The 20,563-nt window shown below is 43.7% G+C and overlaps 1 long non-coding RNA gene across 1 annotated transcript; it reads right to left on the bottom strand.

The window, feature by feature from the left end:
* Positions 1-5,517: 5,517 nt before the first annotated feature.
* LOC309515624 lies at positions 5,518-15,464 on the bottom strand. The gene is made up of 2 exons (XR_014212584.1): positions 15,387-15,464; positions 5,518-5,679 (listed from the first exon to the last, which is right to left on the bottom strand). It is a non-coding gene; the product is annotated as an uncharacterized lncRNA (long non-coding RNA).
* Positions 15,465-20,563: the final 5,099 nt, after the last annotated feature.

The raw sequence follows: 20,563 nt of genomic DNA on the forward strand, positions 1-20,563 counted from the left end.
TTTTGATGTTTCTCTTTTAAATAAAGAAGCCCACAAGAAAACTCATCAACATGGTAGTGTGTCTTTTTTTCTAATATTTTTTTCTAAAGTTTAAAACATTTTAAAAAATAAAATTGCCTAACATCATTCATTTTAGGTATGTCATTTTCCACTAATATACACAATTTTGTGCACACTTTACCCTGGTTACTTGGCTGGAGAAAAGCACTGCTAAATTTGAGGATGTGGGAATTTTGAAGGAGGCCTGTGTTTTGGTGCGTATATTTTTTCAGCAAGTGAAAACTAGGTAGCTTGCCTTTGAATGTGAACAGAGTCCTATTTCTTCCCCATCCCTACTTCCAGACCACCTGCATATTGAGCATTCAACCTGATTTGTTTGCACCAGATTTTCAAAGAGGTTAGATGCCGGTGGTGGCTATTTATTGATCATTCATTCTGATTTGTTTTCAGGGAGGCTATATGATGTTGCATCAAGGGATTGTCAACTCTTATCCAGTGTGTTTCCCTGCCACTCTCTTTGCTGCAAAAAGTCGGATGGGAGGGTTGTTCTGCAAGAGCAACAATGAACTTTAATCGTGCAACCTGAATTTGCCAGTATGCGATTGAATCCTGCCCCAAAATAGTGACTGTCTGCAGGTGCCCAGGATGTCAGACAACATGGTCCAGTAGAGCAAAAGAAGCATGGAACTATGAGATGAGGTTTCAAGTTCCCATTCCTTGGCATATAAGCTTTAGTACCCTGACTATGATGGGACGCGGGTGGCGCTGTGGGTTAAACCACAGAGCCTAGGACTTGCCGATCAGAAGGTCGGCAGTTCAAATCCCCACAACGGGGTGAGCTCCCGTTGCTCAGTCCCTGCTCCTGCCAACCTAGCAATTCGAAAGCACCTCAAAGTGCAAGTAGATAAATAGGTATCGCTCCAGCAGGAAGGTAAACGGCGTTTCCGTGCACTGCTCTGGTTCACCAGAAGCAGCTTAGTCATGCTGGCCACATGACCCGGAAGCTGTACACTGGCTCCCTCGGCCAATAAAGCGAGATGAGCGCCGCAACCCCAGAGTCAGCCACGACTGGACCTAATGGTCAGGGGTCCCTTTACCTTTACCTTTACCCTGACTATAAAACCAAAGTAAATTTACTGAATCTTCATATTTCTCCTCACCAAAAGTACAGAACATGCGGATTTGCATTTCCCTTTCCCTAGATCAACAATAAAGAACAGTAAAGGAGTCATTTTAAAAATAATAACAGGGTTTTTAAATAGAGAATGTGAACCAGAGCCCATTCTGTAGCATGGTTTTTAATCTGTTTGTGTTTGATCACTTATTGTAATGGATTCTTCTAAACGTTTGCCCCTGTTAACACCAGCGGCCCATCGAAAGAGCCTTGAAGAGCTTGTCAGTGTGGATCATTCTGTGGGACGGCAGGCGGGAAGAATTACTGGAAGTAGGCAATCAATTTTGTCATAACTGACTCTGCTAAGGCTGAATGCTGTTGCACCATCTGTAGGAGAATCCACATCTGGAGAACTGTTTCTGTGTAAACATCACCCATGGTTAGCTCATGCTATCCTGTATCCATATGGGTGGAACAAATGAGAGTTAAAAAAACCCAGGTAGCAAGGCCTGAGGCAATGGAAGGGTCATTCCTCAGTGGTACAGCATCTACTTTGCACGCAGAAGGTTGCAGTTCAATCCCTGGCAATTTGAAAACCTGGAGAACTCCTGCCCGTCTACGTAGACAGGATTGAGCAAGATGAGCCAGTGACCTGACTAATACTACTTTCTATGTTCCTGCGACAAGATGGTGCCTCCCTACCCCAATTCCATGTGCAAAAGCCAACCAGACAGGCAGCTGAATCTTACATCAACATCCTCAACTGCACTTGATGTTGGTTGATTTGGTTAAAAGGGGAAATACCATAGATTGGGTAAAATATAAAAAGGACAATTCCTTGGATGCCTAGATCCAGGTTTGGGGCAAGTACTCTTTCGTGAGAGAGTGCCAACAGAGATTTAAAATCACAAGGCGTGCAGCAGCAAAGTAAAGCATGGAAATATAGGCTGCTAGACCTTTAAAATGTCCCCTTCTAAGTTGCTTCCTAAGTTCCCCACTTCCCTTAGTGTAGAAAGAGACCATCTGTTAAAAATGGTTTCCTTACAAACTCCTCAAAGGTCACATTCATGTGCTTTCCCATACACCAGCAAGAAAACACAGGCAATATGACTTAGGTTCCAAAATGGTACGAGTTTCTAAAGTATTTGTGTAGAAGCACAAAGATGCATGGGCATAGCTAGGATTTTTGTTAGGGGGGGCAGAACTGATGTGATTGGTCAATTAGTTAAGTATTTCTGCTGCTTTACTTGATCCTGGGATGGCAGCTCCCCCCCCCCCCGCTCGCTACACCCATGCAAAGATGGCTTACTTAAACCATGCGGTCCAGGTTTGGAGCATCCAGCTTAGATGTCCTTACTGGTAGGGTTCATACAGTGGAATGTGTGACCATAAAGCCTGGCAGGACAGCTTACTCTATGGTCTTAACCCCTTGAAGCATTAATTAAAGTTATGTATGTAGGTTATATGAGGCTGAATATACAGTGGTACCTCGGGTTACAGGCGCTTCAGGTTACAGACTCTGCTAACCCAGAAATAGTACCTCAGGTTAAGAACTTTGCTTCAGGATGAGAACAGAAATCGCGCGGCAGTAGTGGGAGGCCCCATTAGCTAAAGTGGTACCTCAGGTTAAGAACGGACCTCCGGAATGAATTAAGTTCTTAACCCGAGGTACCACTGTATCTCGCACTTGAAGCAGCAGGCTAGCTTAGGGAGCACAGGATACAGTGGTACTCATACCATTGCCCACTGCCTGTCCCTCAGCTTCTGCTGCCTGAGGCAACTGCCTCACTCAGCCTAACTGTAGGGCTGCCACTAGCAGGCAGGAAGAATAATTTGATACAAGGAGAAACCTGGAAGGAGAGAGCAGCGCCCAGAAAGTGATTCTATACAGTAGCAGAAGCAAAGTTTAGGGGAGGGCCACAAATAGGGCCATCAACAGTTAATAAAAAAGACTACGGTGGTGCCTCACAAGACGAAAATAATCCGTTCCGCGAGTCTTTTCGTCTAGCGGTTTTTTCGTCTTGCGAAGCAACCCTATTAGCGGATTAGCGCTATTAGCGGTTTAGCGGCTATTAAAGGCTTAGCGGCTTAGCGGCTTAGAAAAAGGGGAGGTGATTTGTAAAGCCTTTATGTACCCTCTTTTTATCACTATGGAGTGATAAAAAGAGGGTACATAAAGGCTTTACAAATCATATTTTTAGAGGTGCTTTATTAGAGGTCTGGGAGAGATACAAAAATATATTAGAACCAAAAATTCCCCACTGGTTATCCCCGTTAGAGATGATGTGTATAAAGAAAGTAAATATGAGAGAGAAGTGGGGAAATTATGGAGAAATGGTTTGTAATGAAGGAGGGAAGTGGAAACTAAAATCCTATGACCAAATTAAGCCTCTAACCTATGACTGGTTACACTATTTTCAGATAAATGAAATGTTTAAAAAGGAACTGAAGGAAAGAAATTATGTAGAAAAAGAATCAATCTTCCAAAAAGAGATAATTAATAGTGAATATAAAAATCTGTCAAAAATGTACAAAATACTGCTGGAATGGTACACGAAGGATGAGGAGGTGAAGGCGGTGATGGTTCAATGGGCAAGAGACTTGGGCTATAATGTCCAATTAGAGGACTGGGAAAGGCTCTGGAAAGAGAATATAAAATTCACAGCTTGCACTCTACTGAGGGAAAACATGATGAAAATGCTTTACAGATGGTATCTGTCACCCACGAAACTAGCAAAGATATATAAGGTAGACAACAAATGCTGGAAATGTAAAGATAAAGAAGGGACCTTCTTCCACCAGTGGTGGGAGTGCAAAAAAATTAAATGCTTCTGGGAAGAGATTTATAACGAGTTGAAAAAGATGTTGAAGTACACTTTTGTGAAAAAACCAGAAGCATTCTTATTAGGTATTCTTGGGAAGGATGTGAGAAGAAGGGACTGTAAACTTTTTCAATATGCGGTGACAGCTGCCAGAATTGTGATAGCTCAGAGGTGGAAACAGGAGGAAGTCCCAACGGTAGAGGAGTGGAGAGCAAAATTGATAGAATACGCCGAACTGGACAAATTAACAGGGAAAATTAGATATATTAAAGATCAAAAATTTATAAAGGATTGGGAGAAATTTGTGTGTTATCTGGAAACTAATTATGGTGTTAAAACAACGCTAGCGGGATTTAAAGAGGCTTTGTAAAGCACTAATAAATATTGCTCAGTAGAGATGATGAGGAAGGGAGGGATAAGTGGCAATATGGAAGATAGATGAAATGTGTTTTAAAAGGATAACTACGATCGATTGTCAGCGTCGCTGAAGGAAGCCAAAAAAAACGGATATGATGGATGTATAACGAATGTATTTCCTTTTTTGGAAATGTTTTATATATGTTCTTTTTTTCTTTTTTCTTTTTCGTAATGTTTTTTTCTTTTCTTCGTTTTTTTCCCCTTTTTTCTCTTGAAAATCTTAATAAACATATTTTTAAAAAAAAGAAAAGAAAAAGGGGGGGGAGCGAAAAAAAATGGCAAGACTCGCAAGACTTTTTCGTCTTGTGAAGCAAGCCCATAGAGAAATTCGTCTAGCGAAGCAACGCAAAAACGGAAAACCCTTTCGTCTAGCGGGTTTTTCGTCTTGCAAGGCATTCGTCTTGCGGGGCACCACTGTACTTCATAGTTGCAAAATGCTCACAAATCATGATGATGTGTTGCCATGCATGTGTGGCTCAGAGGAAGCTGCCTTATGCCAGGTCTAACTGTTCAACCATCTAGCCTAATACTGTTTACTCTGACTGGCAGAACCTATCCAAGGTCTCATTCTGGTGCATTTCACATTGCCTGCTAGGTACACCTTTTAACCGAAGATACCAGGGTCCTGTGTAGAAACATGTCTTCTCCTGCAGCCCCAGTGCTTTGGTCCCAAGAATTACAAATATTCCCCGCCACCAACACCACGCCACTTTTCTTTTCTTCTTACTCTGCTATTCTTCTCTTTCTCATTTTCTCCCTTTGCCTTCTCAGACCCTTAACTCCAAGTGGGACTCAGGCCCAGTTGGGATAATCAAACAAAGGAGAGGAGAAATGAAATGGGTACATCTGTTGTAGGGTTTTGTTTTAATTCAACCAGAGCAGAAGAAAGACAGTTCCTCAGAATGGCAATGCTAAATCAGTCCATCAGGCTTGGAACGGAGATCTAAAAATACTGCAAAGTAGGAGGGAAATGATGGCAAAGTCGCTGCAAAAAAAAAAGGGGGGGGAGAGTCGAAATAAAAATACAACTTCCATCTTCTGAAAGAAGAAGAGGCAACCCAGAAGTGTAACTTGGAAGTGTTGCAATTCAGTATGGCAAAAAGACAAGCAGGTTTTGCATTTGAGAAATTGCCATAAGATACATTGCAAATATGATCAGCCACATTTTAGTAGGGAAAGAATTTATTTTCTCCACATTACACGGTGCAAAAATCAACCCTTTTTTCTTTTTGAAAGATCACATCGTGCCTGCATTTGGATTTGTTCTTTGGTCCCTTGGGGAACATCATCTTTCGGTATAGCTGCTTGTTTTCTCCCCTCTTGCATCTACAAAAAACAAAACAAAAAGTAAGATGTGGGGGGAGGGCACACAATTAGCAAAACTGTAGCATATGTGGTAGCATGGTGCCCCCTGGTGTATATTTAAAAGCATGGCAGGTGCTTAGACTCCAAATTGCTGCCTGTCCTGCTGATCGAATCGAACAGCTTCCCAAATCAAATTCACAGGGTGAAGCGGGTTTTTTACTGGCTGAATTCCCTCCACCGCAGAACAATCCAAAGAGGTTTCAATACGATTGCCCACATAGGTGCCAACTCTCTGGGGCCCTGGGTGCCCGGGCACCCACAGAATTCCCCATAAGAGGCTGGGCACCCACAAATTTCAGGGCCAGGGCCATGCACGCTGCATGGCACCCACGGACCCGGGCACCCATGGTCGCGGAGCCAAGTTGGCACTCCTGATTGCCCATAAAGCTGATGCATTTGGAACAGATTCAAAGTCCTCCATCCTCTATATTTTTCAGCTGCTACCCATTGAACCTTCTCAGTCTCTGGGGCATAGGAGCCAACTCCTAGGAGCCAAGGTCCCTTTGGCCCCCCAATAAAATATTTGAGGGGGCTGCCACCCCCCAAAGTTGATGAGCATTGGCATTCAAAAATAAGGAGGCTGCAAAGAACCACATCAAAAGCAATGTTCTTAATACACTTCCAAATTACACACATCACTTCTATTCACCAATCAAAGGATCACAGCAGTCCTAATACAGTGGAACCTTGGTTCTCGGACTTAATCCATTCCAGGAGTCCGTTCAACTCCTGAAATGGTTCGACAACCAAGGTGCAGCTTCTGATTGGCTGCAGGAGCTTCCTGCACTCAATCGGAAGCTGCAGAAGCCGTGTCAGATGTTTGGCTCCCAAAAAACGTTCGCAAACTGGAACACTCACTTCTGGATTTGCAGCGTTCGGGAGCCGATTTGTTTGGGAGCCAAGCCGTTCGAGTACCAAGGCACCACTGTAGTTGCAACACAATGTCATCATCCTGAACCAATCAAAATCGTTTGCCTCTTCAGATCAGCCCTCATCATAATATCATATAACCATCATTCAGTGTTTTTCTTTATTAAGACTTTGACTAATTTTCCTGCTTGTTAAATGCCTTCCAATGTTCCATTTCATCTGCCTACAAAACTATTCAAGATTAATCACAATTGCCAGGCCTAGCTGATTCTCTTTCAATGCATACAATGACCACCATAGAATCTGACAAGTTTTTTTCCTTTTTAGTGTTCTGAAATGGACGTTCACAAAGCACAGTACCTAAAAGCAGCTAGTTCTGTACTATAAAAGGCAGGTACAGGCCCTTTCAGTTTAGCTAGGCCATAGACTCAAAAGAAAGTGGAATCAGCAAAATACAGTTTTATGAAATTATTATTTTCTACAATACCACCTCATCTGTCCTCCACTTATCTAATTGGTTTCTCTCCCCCCCCTCCTTAAACCAGGGCTGAGGAACCTGTGGCCCTCCAGATGTGCTGGACTACAGTTCCAACCATCCCTAACCATTGGGCATGCTGGCTGGCCAAGGCTGATGGGAGCTGGAATTCAACAACATTTGGCTCTAGAATAGGTGATCCATTTCTGGATCTGGTGCCTCAGGCTGAAAAAGATTCACAACCCCTGATCTCAAGGACTACAAGTTCCCAATCTCTGCCTTAAATTTGAACCCCTGTGCCTACTCACGGTTTCCAAACAAACAAACAAACAAACAACAACAATGCCCTCTATTTTCGTGAATTTTCTTGGGGAGGAATATTGTATTATTCAATCCTCTATTGAATCTGCTATTTCGGGGTGGGGAAATTATATATATATATATATATATTTGCTTTCGTATATATATATTACATGTTGTGTTCCCAGCGCTGAGGGAAGAGGATGAAGATGTCATAAATGAAACAGCCCAGAGCATTTTCCATCAAGGAACAAAGATGTCCTTTGAAAAAGAGAGAGCCCAAAGAGAAATCTGGTTCCATCAGTGAAGCATCGCCTGTCGTTTCAAAATCTCCTCTTCCTGACAAACACTCTCACAGTTTTAAGACAAAATAAAGCTTGAGAGCTTACTTTGCCAGCTAACTTTTAAAAGATCATTAGATTTCTATTCGCTTAGACGTTCTGATACATTAGCGCATTTCCAGGGGTCTGAAGGCACAGGAGGGCAAATTCTTATGTTATTATCCCAATTTATCTTGCAGATGGGGGCAGACTGAGAAACAGCGCAAGGCCTCCTAATGAGTTCATTGCTCAGCAGAGAGTTGAACCAGGGAACATCTATCTCACACCTCAGCACTTATAACCACTTCACTGCACCCGCTCTAATTGCATACTTTTTAAAAAAAGAAATAAAACTACCCATATAATCCCAAAGTCCTATGATCAGGACAGGAACCCTAGATAGTAGAAAACTAGCTTTCTGGGGTTGGTTGATGACATATTGTTATTGTTGTTGTCTGCCTCTTTAAACACATCTATCTATATACTTTCCTGCCTACCTCCCTATCTGAGTTTGAATGATTGACATATGCACCAGCAAATCAAGCACCGGCTCAGCTGTTGATCTTGCCCCACTTCCAATGCACCTCCCACTGAAAACAGCAGATGTGGGAATGGGATGTTGATGGTAACTGTGGTAGAGACATAGGGTTAAAGCTCCCTTCCTCCATGAAACGATCATGATCTGGCTTCCTTGTTTCCCCACTGTTGCCTATATGTTTGGTTTGGTTTCTAACCAGCTCTGCAATGCCAAACCTCACAAAAAATGTCACATCTAGTTTGGCCCCCTAAGTTGCCACATTTTTACACAGATTAGGCTCCATGCCTTGAACAACTGCACCGGAAGGGGAACTTAATTGGTGAAGCCTTTGCAATTCACTGAAGGCAGCCCTGTTTAGGGAAGCTTTTAATGTTTAATAAGTTATTGTATTTTAATATTCTGTTGGAGGCCACCCAGAGTGGCTGGGGAGGCCCAGACAGATGGGCGGGGTATAAATAATAAATTGTTGTTGTTGTTGTTGTTGTTTAGTTGTGTCCGACTCTTCGTGACCCCAAGGACCAGAGCACGCCAGGCACTCCTGTCTTCCACTGCCTCCCGCAGTTTGGTCAAACTCATGTTGGTAGCTTCGAGAACACTGTCCAACCATCTCATCCTCTGTCGTCCCCTTCTCCTTGTGCCCTCCATCTTTCCCAACATCAGGGTCTTTTCCAGGGAGTCTTCTCTTCTCGTGAGCTGGCCAAAGTATTGGAGCCTCAGCTTCAGGATCTGTCCTTCCAGTGAGCGCTCAGGGCTGATTTCCTTAAGAATGGATAGGTTTGATCTTCTTGCAGTGGGACTCCATGGGACTCTCAAGAGTCTCCTCCAGCACCATAATTCAAAAGCATCAATTCTTCGGCCATCAGCCTTCTTTATGGTCCAGAACTCACCTCACTATTATTATCACTTCAGCTCCATTCTGGGAAAAGCCTCACCCCGAGTTCTAGGCCCCTAAGGACAGAGCGTCAGTGCATTGCCAGGATAATATTTGCCAGCAAATGGAAGAGCGAGGCAATACCTACAAAAGATGATTGGCTGTGTAAACTAAGCGAGTTCATAGAAATGGCAAAGCTGACTGCCTGTATCAGATTGCAGACAAACCAAAAACTTAGACCAGAATGGCAACGCTTTGAAGAATACATGGACAAATATTGTTCCATAAAGAATATGTTTATATGTTTAGATGAAAGGAGTAAAGCGGAAAGAACAACATTATCTAGGAACGTTATAAAGAGATAAAAATCCAAAATCTAAAGAGTGCAATGATTAGATTGAACTTAAAAAATAAGGAAGTCATGGTGTGGCGGAGGGAAGGCAAGGGATGTGGTGGTGGGAAGGGTTTGGGGATGGCAATACAGTGGTACCTCGCAAGACGAATGCCTCGCAAGACAAAAAACTCGCTAGACGAAAGGTTTTTCTGTTTTCGATTTGCCTCGCAAGACAAATTTCACCTATGGGCTTGCTTCGCAAGACGAAAACGTCTTGCGACTTTGTTTCCTTTGTCTAAAAACAAAGACATGTTTTGTTTATAAAGTTAATTTATTTTCCCTTCAATTTTTGAACTGCTCTTTACAGTATGTGTGACTTTAAAGAGCAGTTAATAAACTGTTGTTGTACCAAATTTGGCTTTGTTTGGACTTTTTTTGACCATAGGAACGCATTAATTGATTTTCAATGCATTCCTATGGGATTTCGTGATTCGCAAGACGAAAAATTCGCTAGACGACAAAACTTGCGGAACGAATTAATTTCGTCTTGCGGGGCACCACTGTAATAGTGTGGTTTTGTGTGCTTTTGTTTAGGTAGGATGTATGTTTCTTTTGCTCTTCTTTCTTTTTGTATTAAAAAAACCTCAAGAGAGACAGAGAGTCTGTGCACTGATGGAAATCATGGGAGGACTTCAATATGGTACTCGGCTGACTGTTCCATCAGTGCGAGCTTTTCAGTTTACCAGATGGGGCAATCCCCCTCTCCTACTCTGTGCACTGTTCTGTGGCAATTCCCATTTATGCAAGTGGAAGACCTTGCGCAGGGCTTCTGTTGATGGGACTTGTTAGGTGAATCCCATCCCCCTATCTATACATCTATACATCAACTTGATCCCATCCCCCTCTTTCCTTTTTCCTTTCTCCTTCTGTGATGGAACTCCTATTTGGGGATTTCACTGGCTTTTTTCTGGCCTACATAGGACCAGTCTGGATAGTTGGCCTTGGTGAAGATTTGACGTTTTCATCCCCAAAAAGTTTTTGATTTGAGTTTCTACTGAAATGAGGCTGCATTTTAATGTTGTACTTAATCTTGTTTTTAAGTTGTATTTTAATCAATTGTTTTTATACCTGGTGTTAGCCGCCCTGAGCCCGGTCTTGGCTGGGGAGGGCAGGGTATAAATAAAACAACTTCTTCTTCTTCTTCTTCTTCTTCTTCTTCTTCTTCTTCTTCTTCTTCTTCTTCTTTTATAAGGGGGAAGCTAGACCTCCATAATTTCCATCTGGCCACTCTGGGTAGCTTCCAACAAAATATTAAAATACAATAGACCATCAAATATTAAAAGCTTCCCTAAAGAGGGCTGCCTTCAGATGTCTTCTAAAAGTCTGGTAGTTGTTTTTCTCTTTAACATCTGGTGGGAGGGCGCCACTACTGAGAAGGCCCTCTGCCTGGTTCTCTGTAACTTGGCTTCTGAATTGAATTGCCTGGTTCCCTGTAACTTGGCTTCTTGCAGTGAGGGAACCGCCAGAACCGCCTTGGCACTGGACCTCAGTGTCTGGGCAGAATGATGGGGGTAGGTTGAAATCTAATTTTCTGCCTTATTTTACTTAGTTTATCTCTGGGCAAACTATGTCCCACATCTATGATGACATAAATTTTCATGAACTTGAGTCTATTTCATCCAAAGCACCTTTGGAATAGCTGATACAGGATGTTTGCCAGACACATTTCTAAACGGCATTTCCCCCTGATATACACATTTTGCAAGCAACGATCCCTAATAGAATGCATTTTTTGAATATTACTTGCAGATATATATAAATCTGCACACACCTTCCCCTCAGTATACACAGTTTTGTAAACATTATTTGATTGAAGAACTGTCTCCCAAAATTCAGAGAAGTATGGGTTTTTAAGGCTAGCTGTGCTTCAGTTTGCATATTGCTTGAGGAAAGCGTGAATTAGTTAAAGGTAAAGGTAAAGGGAGGGACGCGGGTGGCGCTGTGGGTTAAACCACAGAGCCTAGGACTTGCCGATCGCATGGTCAGCGGTTCGAATCCCCGCGGCAGGGTGCGCTCCCATTGCTCGGTCCCAGCGCCTGCCAACCTAGCAGTTCGAAAGCACCCCCGGGTGCAAGTAGATAAATAGGGACCACTTACTAGCGGGAAGGTAAACGGCATTTCCGTGTGTGGCTCTGGCTCGCCAGAGCAGCTTTGTCACGCTGGCCATGTGACCCGGAAGTGTCTCCAGACAGCGCTGGCTCCCGGCCTCTAGAGTGAGATGAGCGCACAACCCTAGAGTCTGTCAAGACTGGCCCGTATGGGCAGGGGTACCTTTACCTTTACCTTTAAAGGTAAAGGGAACCCTGACCATTAGGTCCAGTCGTGGCTGACTCTGGGGTTGCGGCGCTCATCTCGCTTTATTGGCCGAGGGAAGCTGGTGTACAGCTTCCGGGTTATGTGGCCAGCATGACTAAGCCGCTTCTGGCGAACCAGAGCAGCGCACGGAAACGCCATTTACCTTCCCGCCGGAGCGGTATCTATTTATCTACTTGCAGTTTGACATGCTTTTGAACTGCTAGGTTGGCAGAAGCACGGACCGAACAACAGGAACTCACCCCGTTGCGGGGATTCGAACCGCTGACCTTCTGATTGGCAAGTCCTAGGCTCTGTGGTTTAACCCACAGCACCACCCGCGTCCCCGTGAATTAGTTAGGTTCATGTTAAAATCTGAGCTGAATTTCTGCCTAGGAGCACACTACAATGCAATATTCTGCTGCGTGTCCCATTAGTTCACCTGCAATAGCTTGTTAACCGATTGACGATGGAACGTTTTCATGGATTCTAGGTTCAATACAATCAGCACCCTTATGAAACATCCAACAGTGTGAATGTAGGGAAAATAAAAGCCGTAGGATTCAGTTTCTGTCTGAAGGCACAGCAGCATAACTGGGCAATGCATCATACTGTAAAATAAATAAAGACTGAAGTTCAAATTCTGGACTGAGCTTCACCTGTCCAATCGTGTTAAGGCACAACGTGCCCATCAACACTGAATATGGCCTTGAGAAGACAAAATTGTTCCCCATCAGCAATTTGCTCCCCCCCACCCCACAAAACAAAAAAACACAACCACATGTGGCGATCTTGCCATAGATAATGGTGAAGAAAGCCTCTTGGTTCTGAGCAAAGGACCACTGTGATGAGAAGAAATCTAATTCCAAGTAAAAATCTTTCTACTTGGTTACCACACAATTTAATCCTGACAGTGTACTGGCCTTGAAAAATGATACCCCATCTCTTAAGGATTGAAAGGTGGCAGAAATAGCAGCAATTCTCTGCTTTGGACTAAAGCAATTATGAGCTCTTCACAAACTCAGAGACCAAAATTGATTTTCTTTTCTAGATTATCAAGATGTGGGGAGTGGGTAGGTCAAGAAACCTGACCCCGTCTTGACCCAGCAGATTGGATTGTTCTCAAACTTATTCAATATTGAAAGGAACTGTTTAGCGGAGGAAAGCCTCCTTACTCATTCTTTGGTTCTTGAAATCTTAAAGGTATTATGTTCTTCTCCACCACATAATGGTTCTTCATTTCCGATGATATTGACAGATGTTTGAAGAAGCTTCTTTTCAAAGGAAGACAAAATGCCATGGTGGGTTTCGCTCAAATAGAGGTGTGGAGTTTAGCAGCGGAATATCAACTCTAATGGCACTTTGCATGATCCACAGGCACCATTACTGCCCAGTGTTCATTCATTTCAATGGAACTTGCTGTGCAAATTCATTTTAAATGAACAGAAGCTAGACAAATGGCAGTTTGTATTGGCTTCTGCCTAGGACCCGTTTTTTCAGATATCGCCAGTTCAGATATCCCCATAACAGTTAATGCATAACTGATCTATGCTATTAAAGTACGGTATATGCTATTAAACAGTTACTGCATAACTAATCTATGCTATTAAAACTGATCTATGCACTGTAATATTTATATACAACTTTCTCTAGAGATACCCAAAAACAACACACATCAAATTTCATGGGAACCAGATCTAAAAGAAGCATAACCAAAACCCTTTTTATAGAGTTTAAATGTTGCTATATGTTTTCCTGGGGACAATGTATTTTATCTCAAAAATCTTTTTAATGCCTTATACAAAGTTAACCTGTTTTGCCACATAATCACCAGCTTAGCAGAGCAGCAAGCACTTTATATCTTGCAGAATATAGCCTTTGTCTTAACAGGGTTTAGTGTAGAATGAACAGCATTGGAGATGGGGACTATTACTATTATTATCTGCAGTGATATTATTTTCTGAATACCATGTTTGCATCCTAGGGGCCGACTCCAGAGAATCTTGCTCCATTTTTATTTATTTTCAGAGAAAGAAAGGATGCAGGAAAAAATGGATAAACAAACATCAAAATGTTAGCCTGATACATAATTTTCTCTATCATCTTCAGAATAGCCACCACATGACACCTACTTCTAAGTCTTTCAATTTGAGATCCTTTGTTCCCATTGTCTAGTAACTGCTGTCTTTGGTTGCAGTCCTGACCTTGGCTGCTGCCTGGTGGCAGTTGATGCAGTTGTGGGCCACTATAGCATCTATAGCAGGGGTCAGCAACCTTTTTTAGTCGTGGGCCGGTCCACCGTCCCTCAGACCATGTGGTGGGCCGGACTATATTTTGAGGGGGGGGAGGGAATGAATTAATTCCTATGCCCCAGAAATAACCCAGAGATGCATTTTAAATAAAAACACACATTCTACTCATGTAAAAATACCAGGCAGGCCCCACAAATAACCCAGAGTTGCATTTTAAATAAAAGGACACATTCTACTCATGTAAAAACACGCTGATTCCCGGACCGTCCGCGGGTCGGATTTAGAAGGCGATTGGGCCGCATCTGGCCCCCGGGTCTTAGGTTGACTACCCATGATCTATACCCCTGCAATGCAAGCCAGCCAGCGGCGAAGGTGGGGAGCAGGAAAAGCACTGCACCAGGCAATTGGACCCATCCTGATGCCATCCTGGCAAGTGAGACTGGATCCGGGTCCTGGCCTGGCTCAGCCACTCCCCAGCCACAGTGTGATCCATTTTGGGACTTGCTACCAGTTGCACGGGATGTGGGTGGCTCTGTGGGTTAGACCACAGAGCCTAGGACTTGCTGATCAGAAGGTTGGCGGTTCAAATCCCCGTGGTGGGGTGAGCTCCCGTTGCTTGGTCCCTGCTGCTGCCAGCCTAGCAGTTCGAAAGCATGTCAAAGTGCAAGTAGATAAATAGGTGCCGCTCCGGTAGGAAGGTAAACGGTGTTTCCGTGCGCTGCTCTGGTTCGCCAGAAGCGGTTTAGTCATGCTGGCCACATGACCCGGAAGCAGTACGCCGGCTCCCTCCGCCAATAAAGCGAGATGAGTGCCGCAACCCCAGAGTTGGCCACAACTGGACCTAATGGTCAGGGGTCCCTTTACCTTACCAGTTGCACTTGAGTCTGTTCACACATTTCCTTGAGAATGCTGGAGCTCTGCTGTGGCAGAATGTCACTGGCGTCATGTGCGTAGCTGCCCCCCCCATCAATAAAAATCAATACAGTACAGATCTGAGGTTCTGCCCCCGCCCCAGCAAAAATCATGGCTATGTCCATAACTGGCATCATTCCTCAGGCAGAAGGTGGAAAGGCTGAGTGGAGGAAAATCATTGCCCAATCTACAGACATCCCAGCCTGTTGGATTGCCTGAGACAGCTCGCATAAAAAAAGCTATGGAATATTTTTGTGTATGGCATATATTACCTATTACATAGAGCAAGAATAACTAACCCTCCGCCCCACCCCCACTTTCATCTCCTCCCAGTTTTAATTATATGGGACTCCATCAAATTCTTCCTGCAACTTTTACTTGAAGTGCATCTTCACCTCTTTGTAAAATTCTGTGAAATTACGAAACACTGAGCTTTAGAGTCACCTTTCTATCATTGCTCATACCAAAACTGTGTTTAAGAAAATTCTGCTGTAATACGTGGAGGACTGAGATCATTACAATTACTTATATCAAGTAATTGTAATCATCTCAGTCCTCCAATTACTGATATAATTGCTATGATTGAGATAATTAATCTATTATTAGTCTTAGAAGCGGCAATGGATGATGAAGTGACACATTTCTCCGAGGAAAAGAGATGGGAGCCAATGCTGAATGGTGAGGGTTATGTTAGTTAGCCGCTTCTTTCAGAAAAAGAAGAAAAGGGGACGATGGACACTATGGCAGTTTATCCACTGGAAAAGTACTGCAGAAGCGCAACTTTCTGCTCACTCCCTTTTTACAAGGCATCTGCATGATATTGTGAGCAAAAGCTCCTCCTCGCATGTTTGCCCTTGTTCACTTTCCCTGTTCATCTTTAAAGCTCAGGAAATGCATCTCTTTTTTAACCTGTTGGAACAGCTGTGCTGTTTCCCCAGGTATAGATGGCCTATTACACTGCTATTCTGGTTGGTTATGGTCTGCATGGATTGCTCTAGCCATTTCCCTTTTTTTTATGGTCCATCTCGCCTTTCAACTCTTATCACTTTAACCTTTCTTTTTCTAAACAGCTTTGTCTTTGTATCAGCACCCACCCACCCCAAGGAAAAAACTGGAGCTGGGCAAACAGAACTGCACCCGTGTGGATGTTATCTGGAGTCCAGGAGATTGAAAGCAGAGTTGCTATTCCACTTGCTGCTGAAAATAGAGCAGGAATTATTGGGTGCTGCTAAATCATCAAAGTGAGGAAGCACCTCCAATTTATTAGTTGCAATTAGTTATATTGTGCTGTTATTTTGCATGGCTTAGCTGGAGAAATTCTTCTTACTCATTTATACGTGTGTGTGCATCCATATATATATGTGCATCATATTTCTCTTGGCTCTGTTATGGCTCTGCATTTCATCTTTCTTCAGCACTCCCATCCACTGGTGTAGCATAGCATGGGTTGCCAGTGCCCAGGGCCACACAGAGGGGAGGAGGGAAATGGATGGAGTACGTGTGGACATTCAACTGCCTAACAGCATCCATATCACCCAGGAGATCACAGCCACAGAGATAAGAAGAGTTTCCCCCTTGTCTGGAGATGTGACTTCTTGATTCACATGGCGAAGCCGTTTTCAACGGAGCCCAGCAATGGAAGCACACAGCTGTATCGAGGCAGCACCAGGTGTTGAATTTTTGTGCCCCTAACAATCTTGGACCCAGAGGAACCGCCCCTGTGTGTGTCCCCCCATTCTACACAACTGCTCCCATCTCACAACTGATGGTGACTGCTGCCTGTTTAAGAGCAACCAACAACCTGAACATCTGCCTCAGGTTTCCGTGCAAGCCAGGCAGACAGTTTAAGCTTCCATGAGGCTCTATTTAAGCAAACCCCACTGTGCCATTTTCTCTCCCACTTAAAAGAAAACTGTATCAACAGATGTACAAGAGTTAACTCTGTTACTCAACAATTTGATCCAGAATAAGTCCATCCAAATTCATAGGAAGGGGTTGCCATATTGCCCAAATAAAAAATCCAGACAAAGTTGTTGAGCTGGACCAAAGTTGTTGAGGGTCTTGTTGGCAGGAAACAATGAAGGAATGTGCCTTTGGTAGTGAAGTTAGATTTAAATTTCCTTTATTGATTAAAAATCATTAATGTGTGGTCCATGGTGATCCTAGTTTGTTAATTATCTAGAAATGCTGAGCTGTTACCCAAAGATACATTATTCATTATTCAACTGGTTTGCATAGGACACAGCCTCTGTCTGTACAGAAAGTCCTGGGATTTAGACTTCTTTATTCTTTGCTGGTTCCAAAGTAGCTGCTTTCAGTTTATGGTGTGAATCTCAGACATTACCCCCTTTCCCGCCACAGTCTTATTTATGAGGCAGAAACCAGATCACAGCAATGAGTGCTTCCTACTTCCAGGAAATCCCCTGAGCTCTATTTTCAGACAACGACTGTGGTTAATTAATGATTTGCCAGCTGCCTGTGCTAATTCTTTAGCACTAATATGGACAGATCAATTGTGCAGCTCTCAGGTTCTGCTTTGCCTTTGAGCTTAACTTAATCCAGATCCTTGTAAATGGGAATCACATTTTAATTGGTTTAACTTCAGCCTTCCGGGTGGAGTGTAAAGGCAGATCTCATTTTCCTCATCCCAAAAAGGCTTGCTTTGTGTAACACCTCATCTGACAAAGAATTCTGGAGAACTCAAAAGCTTGTGCAGTATTTTGTAATGTTTTTATTAGACCTAACAAAGCTGCCAACTAACGGTGGATTTTGGAGCTCTCTCCAATCACATTGGTTGGTTAAGCCACTTTAAAATAAGAATGGGTTTATTTCTTTTCTCTTTTTTGTCTTAAAAATAGTCAAGCCGTTGTGGACACGTTTAGGCCAAGATGTTCCAAATTTCAGGTGGCTGATGTAGCCTCAGATAGGCACACTTGTCAGGTTTGCAAACTTGTAATATCTTATGTTGGCCAAGTCAGCAACACAACTGTCTTCTGTAGAAAATACAGTACTGGGATGCAACTCAGCCTGCAATGGGGGCAGATGAGTCTGCATGGGAAAGCGTAGACTGGACTTTAACCTGTGTTGACTCTGCCTCAGGTGTTAGACAGATACTCTTAAGATTGCCTCCCACATTTCCTACTGTCTTCTTCTTCAGCCTTACCTTGGAAGGGCCAAGCTAAGACATTTTAGCATCTGAAGCGAACCACAAAATGGTGCCCCTCCCGCACCACAAGGTAAGAAGGAATGAGTGAACATCTACATCAGGAACAGTGGTGGGAGGAGACCAGCAGTGCCTCCTATTGGCCAAGTGGCCCCTGTAGACATGGAATTGAGGCAGGGCTGTTGAGCGCACTGCAGTTGCTGCCGCCCCTATGGCGGTGGCAGGAGCGAGTGATGCATTCCTTGGAGACCAGATCTGCTAACTGTGTTGATTCTGCCGCCTGAACCAGTCTCCTCACCTTGTTTCATGGGTGGACGGGTCCTATCTCCTATGAGCAAAGAGAAAGCATGGCTCTTTGTATCTGTCAGGGGCTGGAGTGAGGAGGAATGGTGCCCCCCCGCCCTTCTCCTGAACCTTCCTGAGAACAGGAGGATAGTATAGATTTAGAACAGTGGTTTGCAGAAGGACATAGTTCATAGACTGCAGAGGGGAAAAGCTGGGAAATACTGGAAGAGGAAGAGCAGGAAGAAGAAACACCGGGGGAGAGACAACTGACAGACTCAGTGTCTTTGGAGAGCATTCCTGAGCCCCCTCTCCCAGGACTAGGCATGCATTAAGAGTAGTAGAACAAAAAGCTCACAGGCAGAAAGCTCAGATCAGCCAGTGCAGGGATGACGTAGGATAAGAGAGATGGCGGGAGTTGGGCTTTACTCGAAGCAACACCATTGTTGAATAAGGACTACATTCCTTTGTCTCTCTCTGTGAATACTGAATAAATTATGTCGTAAGAACTCTTCCCCGAGCCTTGACAGTATCTCCACATTAGTTTGTTAAGGATCTTTCTTATCAAGTGTGTATTTTCTTTAATAACCTTTTGCTTTCTTATTGTGATGGCCTGGGATTCAGACTCGGAGGCTGAACCTGAGGAATCCCAGCCTGCACAGGATTCCCTTCCTCCAGAACCAGCTGAGCCGGGGCTGGGGCTTGAACCTGAAGGGTCCTCACTTGTGCTGGATCCTCAGGTGCAGGCATCAGCTGAGTCTGCTCTGGCTCCTGAGGTGATGGAGGACCCATTGCCCGCAGGTGCTCCACGCTCAGCCCCGTCAGGGGAAGCTGAGGTTGCCTCTGGGTCCGGTAACCCTCCAGCCTCTCCTGAGCTGCAGAGGCTCAGGGCAGAGAGGCGGAGAGAACTAAGTTCCTGCAGGAAGAGTGCTCACCTCCAGGCCAGGAGAGACAAGTCACCTGAGGATCGGGGCCACCCTATACCTCGGGGCAGATAAAAGCCAGCCAGCCCCAGTCTCAAGTTGCGGGAGCAACTTTGTAGGTTGCCAGTTCCTGCCTGCACCCTGTCCTGCTTTCCTGCCTGCGCTCCTGACCTCCCCTGACTCCCTGCCCAGCACCCAGCTTCAGCTTTTACGGACTGCCTTCATATTGCACCTTCGACCTCGGACTGGACTCGGACCTCATCTCTCGGTTAACCCATGGGACCAGCACACTCATTTTCCAAACTCAGTATGATTACAGCCAGGGTAAAGTATGCTCCTCCAACAAAGATTCAGTGTTCAGTTAAGCTTTCATGGTGCATGTTTACTCCAAACACTCTCCATCTTCTTAACACAATTTATTGGGCAGCATTCAGGTTCAGAACACATACTTTTCAACCAGGCTTGCAAGCAGGATGCCCCATAAGCAGAAGTTTCTCTTGCACTGAACATCACCTTTGTGCACCACCCTACTTATTTCTCTATAAAAAAATATTTGAATACTACCATTCATAAAAAGTAGTTAAAGCATAAAAACAGATTGCCCATACCCTCCAACATTTATCCGATGAAAATAGGGATGTCCTATTCCATAATGAAAATTTTACTAATTATATCCCACACATCTTACTGGGTTTCCTCAGACACTCTAGGCAGATTCCAACATGTATAAAAACATAATAAAACATTAAACTTTTTTAATTAAAAAAACTTCCCTATACAAGATTACCATCAGATGGCTTGGGGGGTTAGACAACTCCATACCCTCCAACATTTCTCCAATGAAAATAAGGAAAGGGAAAGTGGGACATTCCAGGATCAAATCAGAAAGTGGGGTGGTTTCTCTAAATCAGGGACATCCTTGGAAAATAGGGACACTTGGAGGGTCTGGATTACAGCCATACATATATACAACAAAAACATTACTTTTCTGGAGGCACTAATGGAGCTGTGTAGTTCTTGGGGCGATATGAAAGCATTCTACGGTTAGAAAACAGGTTGTGGTACGAGAGGCAAATATACCAAAATACATTTCACATCATAAAATCACACAGATCAGCTTTGTTTACCAGTATGATTTGTCAGAAAAGTCTTGTTTACTTGTGTTTTTAAAAAGGAAGACATTTAGCCAAAGGTGGTTGTCCTGTCTTTTAAAAATATTATTGTCTTTCAGTTTTTTCTTTTTGTTTTATGCT

The sequence above is a fragment of the Podarcis vaucheri genome (assembly GCF_965113315.1).
Source record: "Podarcis vaucheri genome assembly, chromosome: 12".
Classification (NCBI taxonomy): Eukaryota; Metazoa; Chordata; class Lepidosauria; order Squamata; family Lacertidae; genus Podarcis; species Podarcis vaucheri.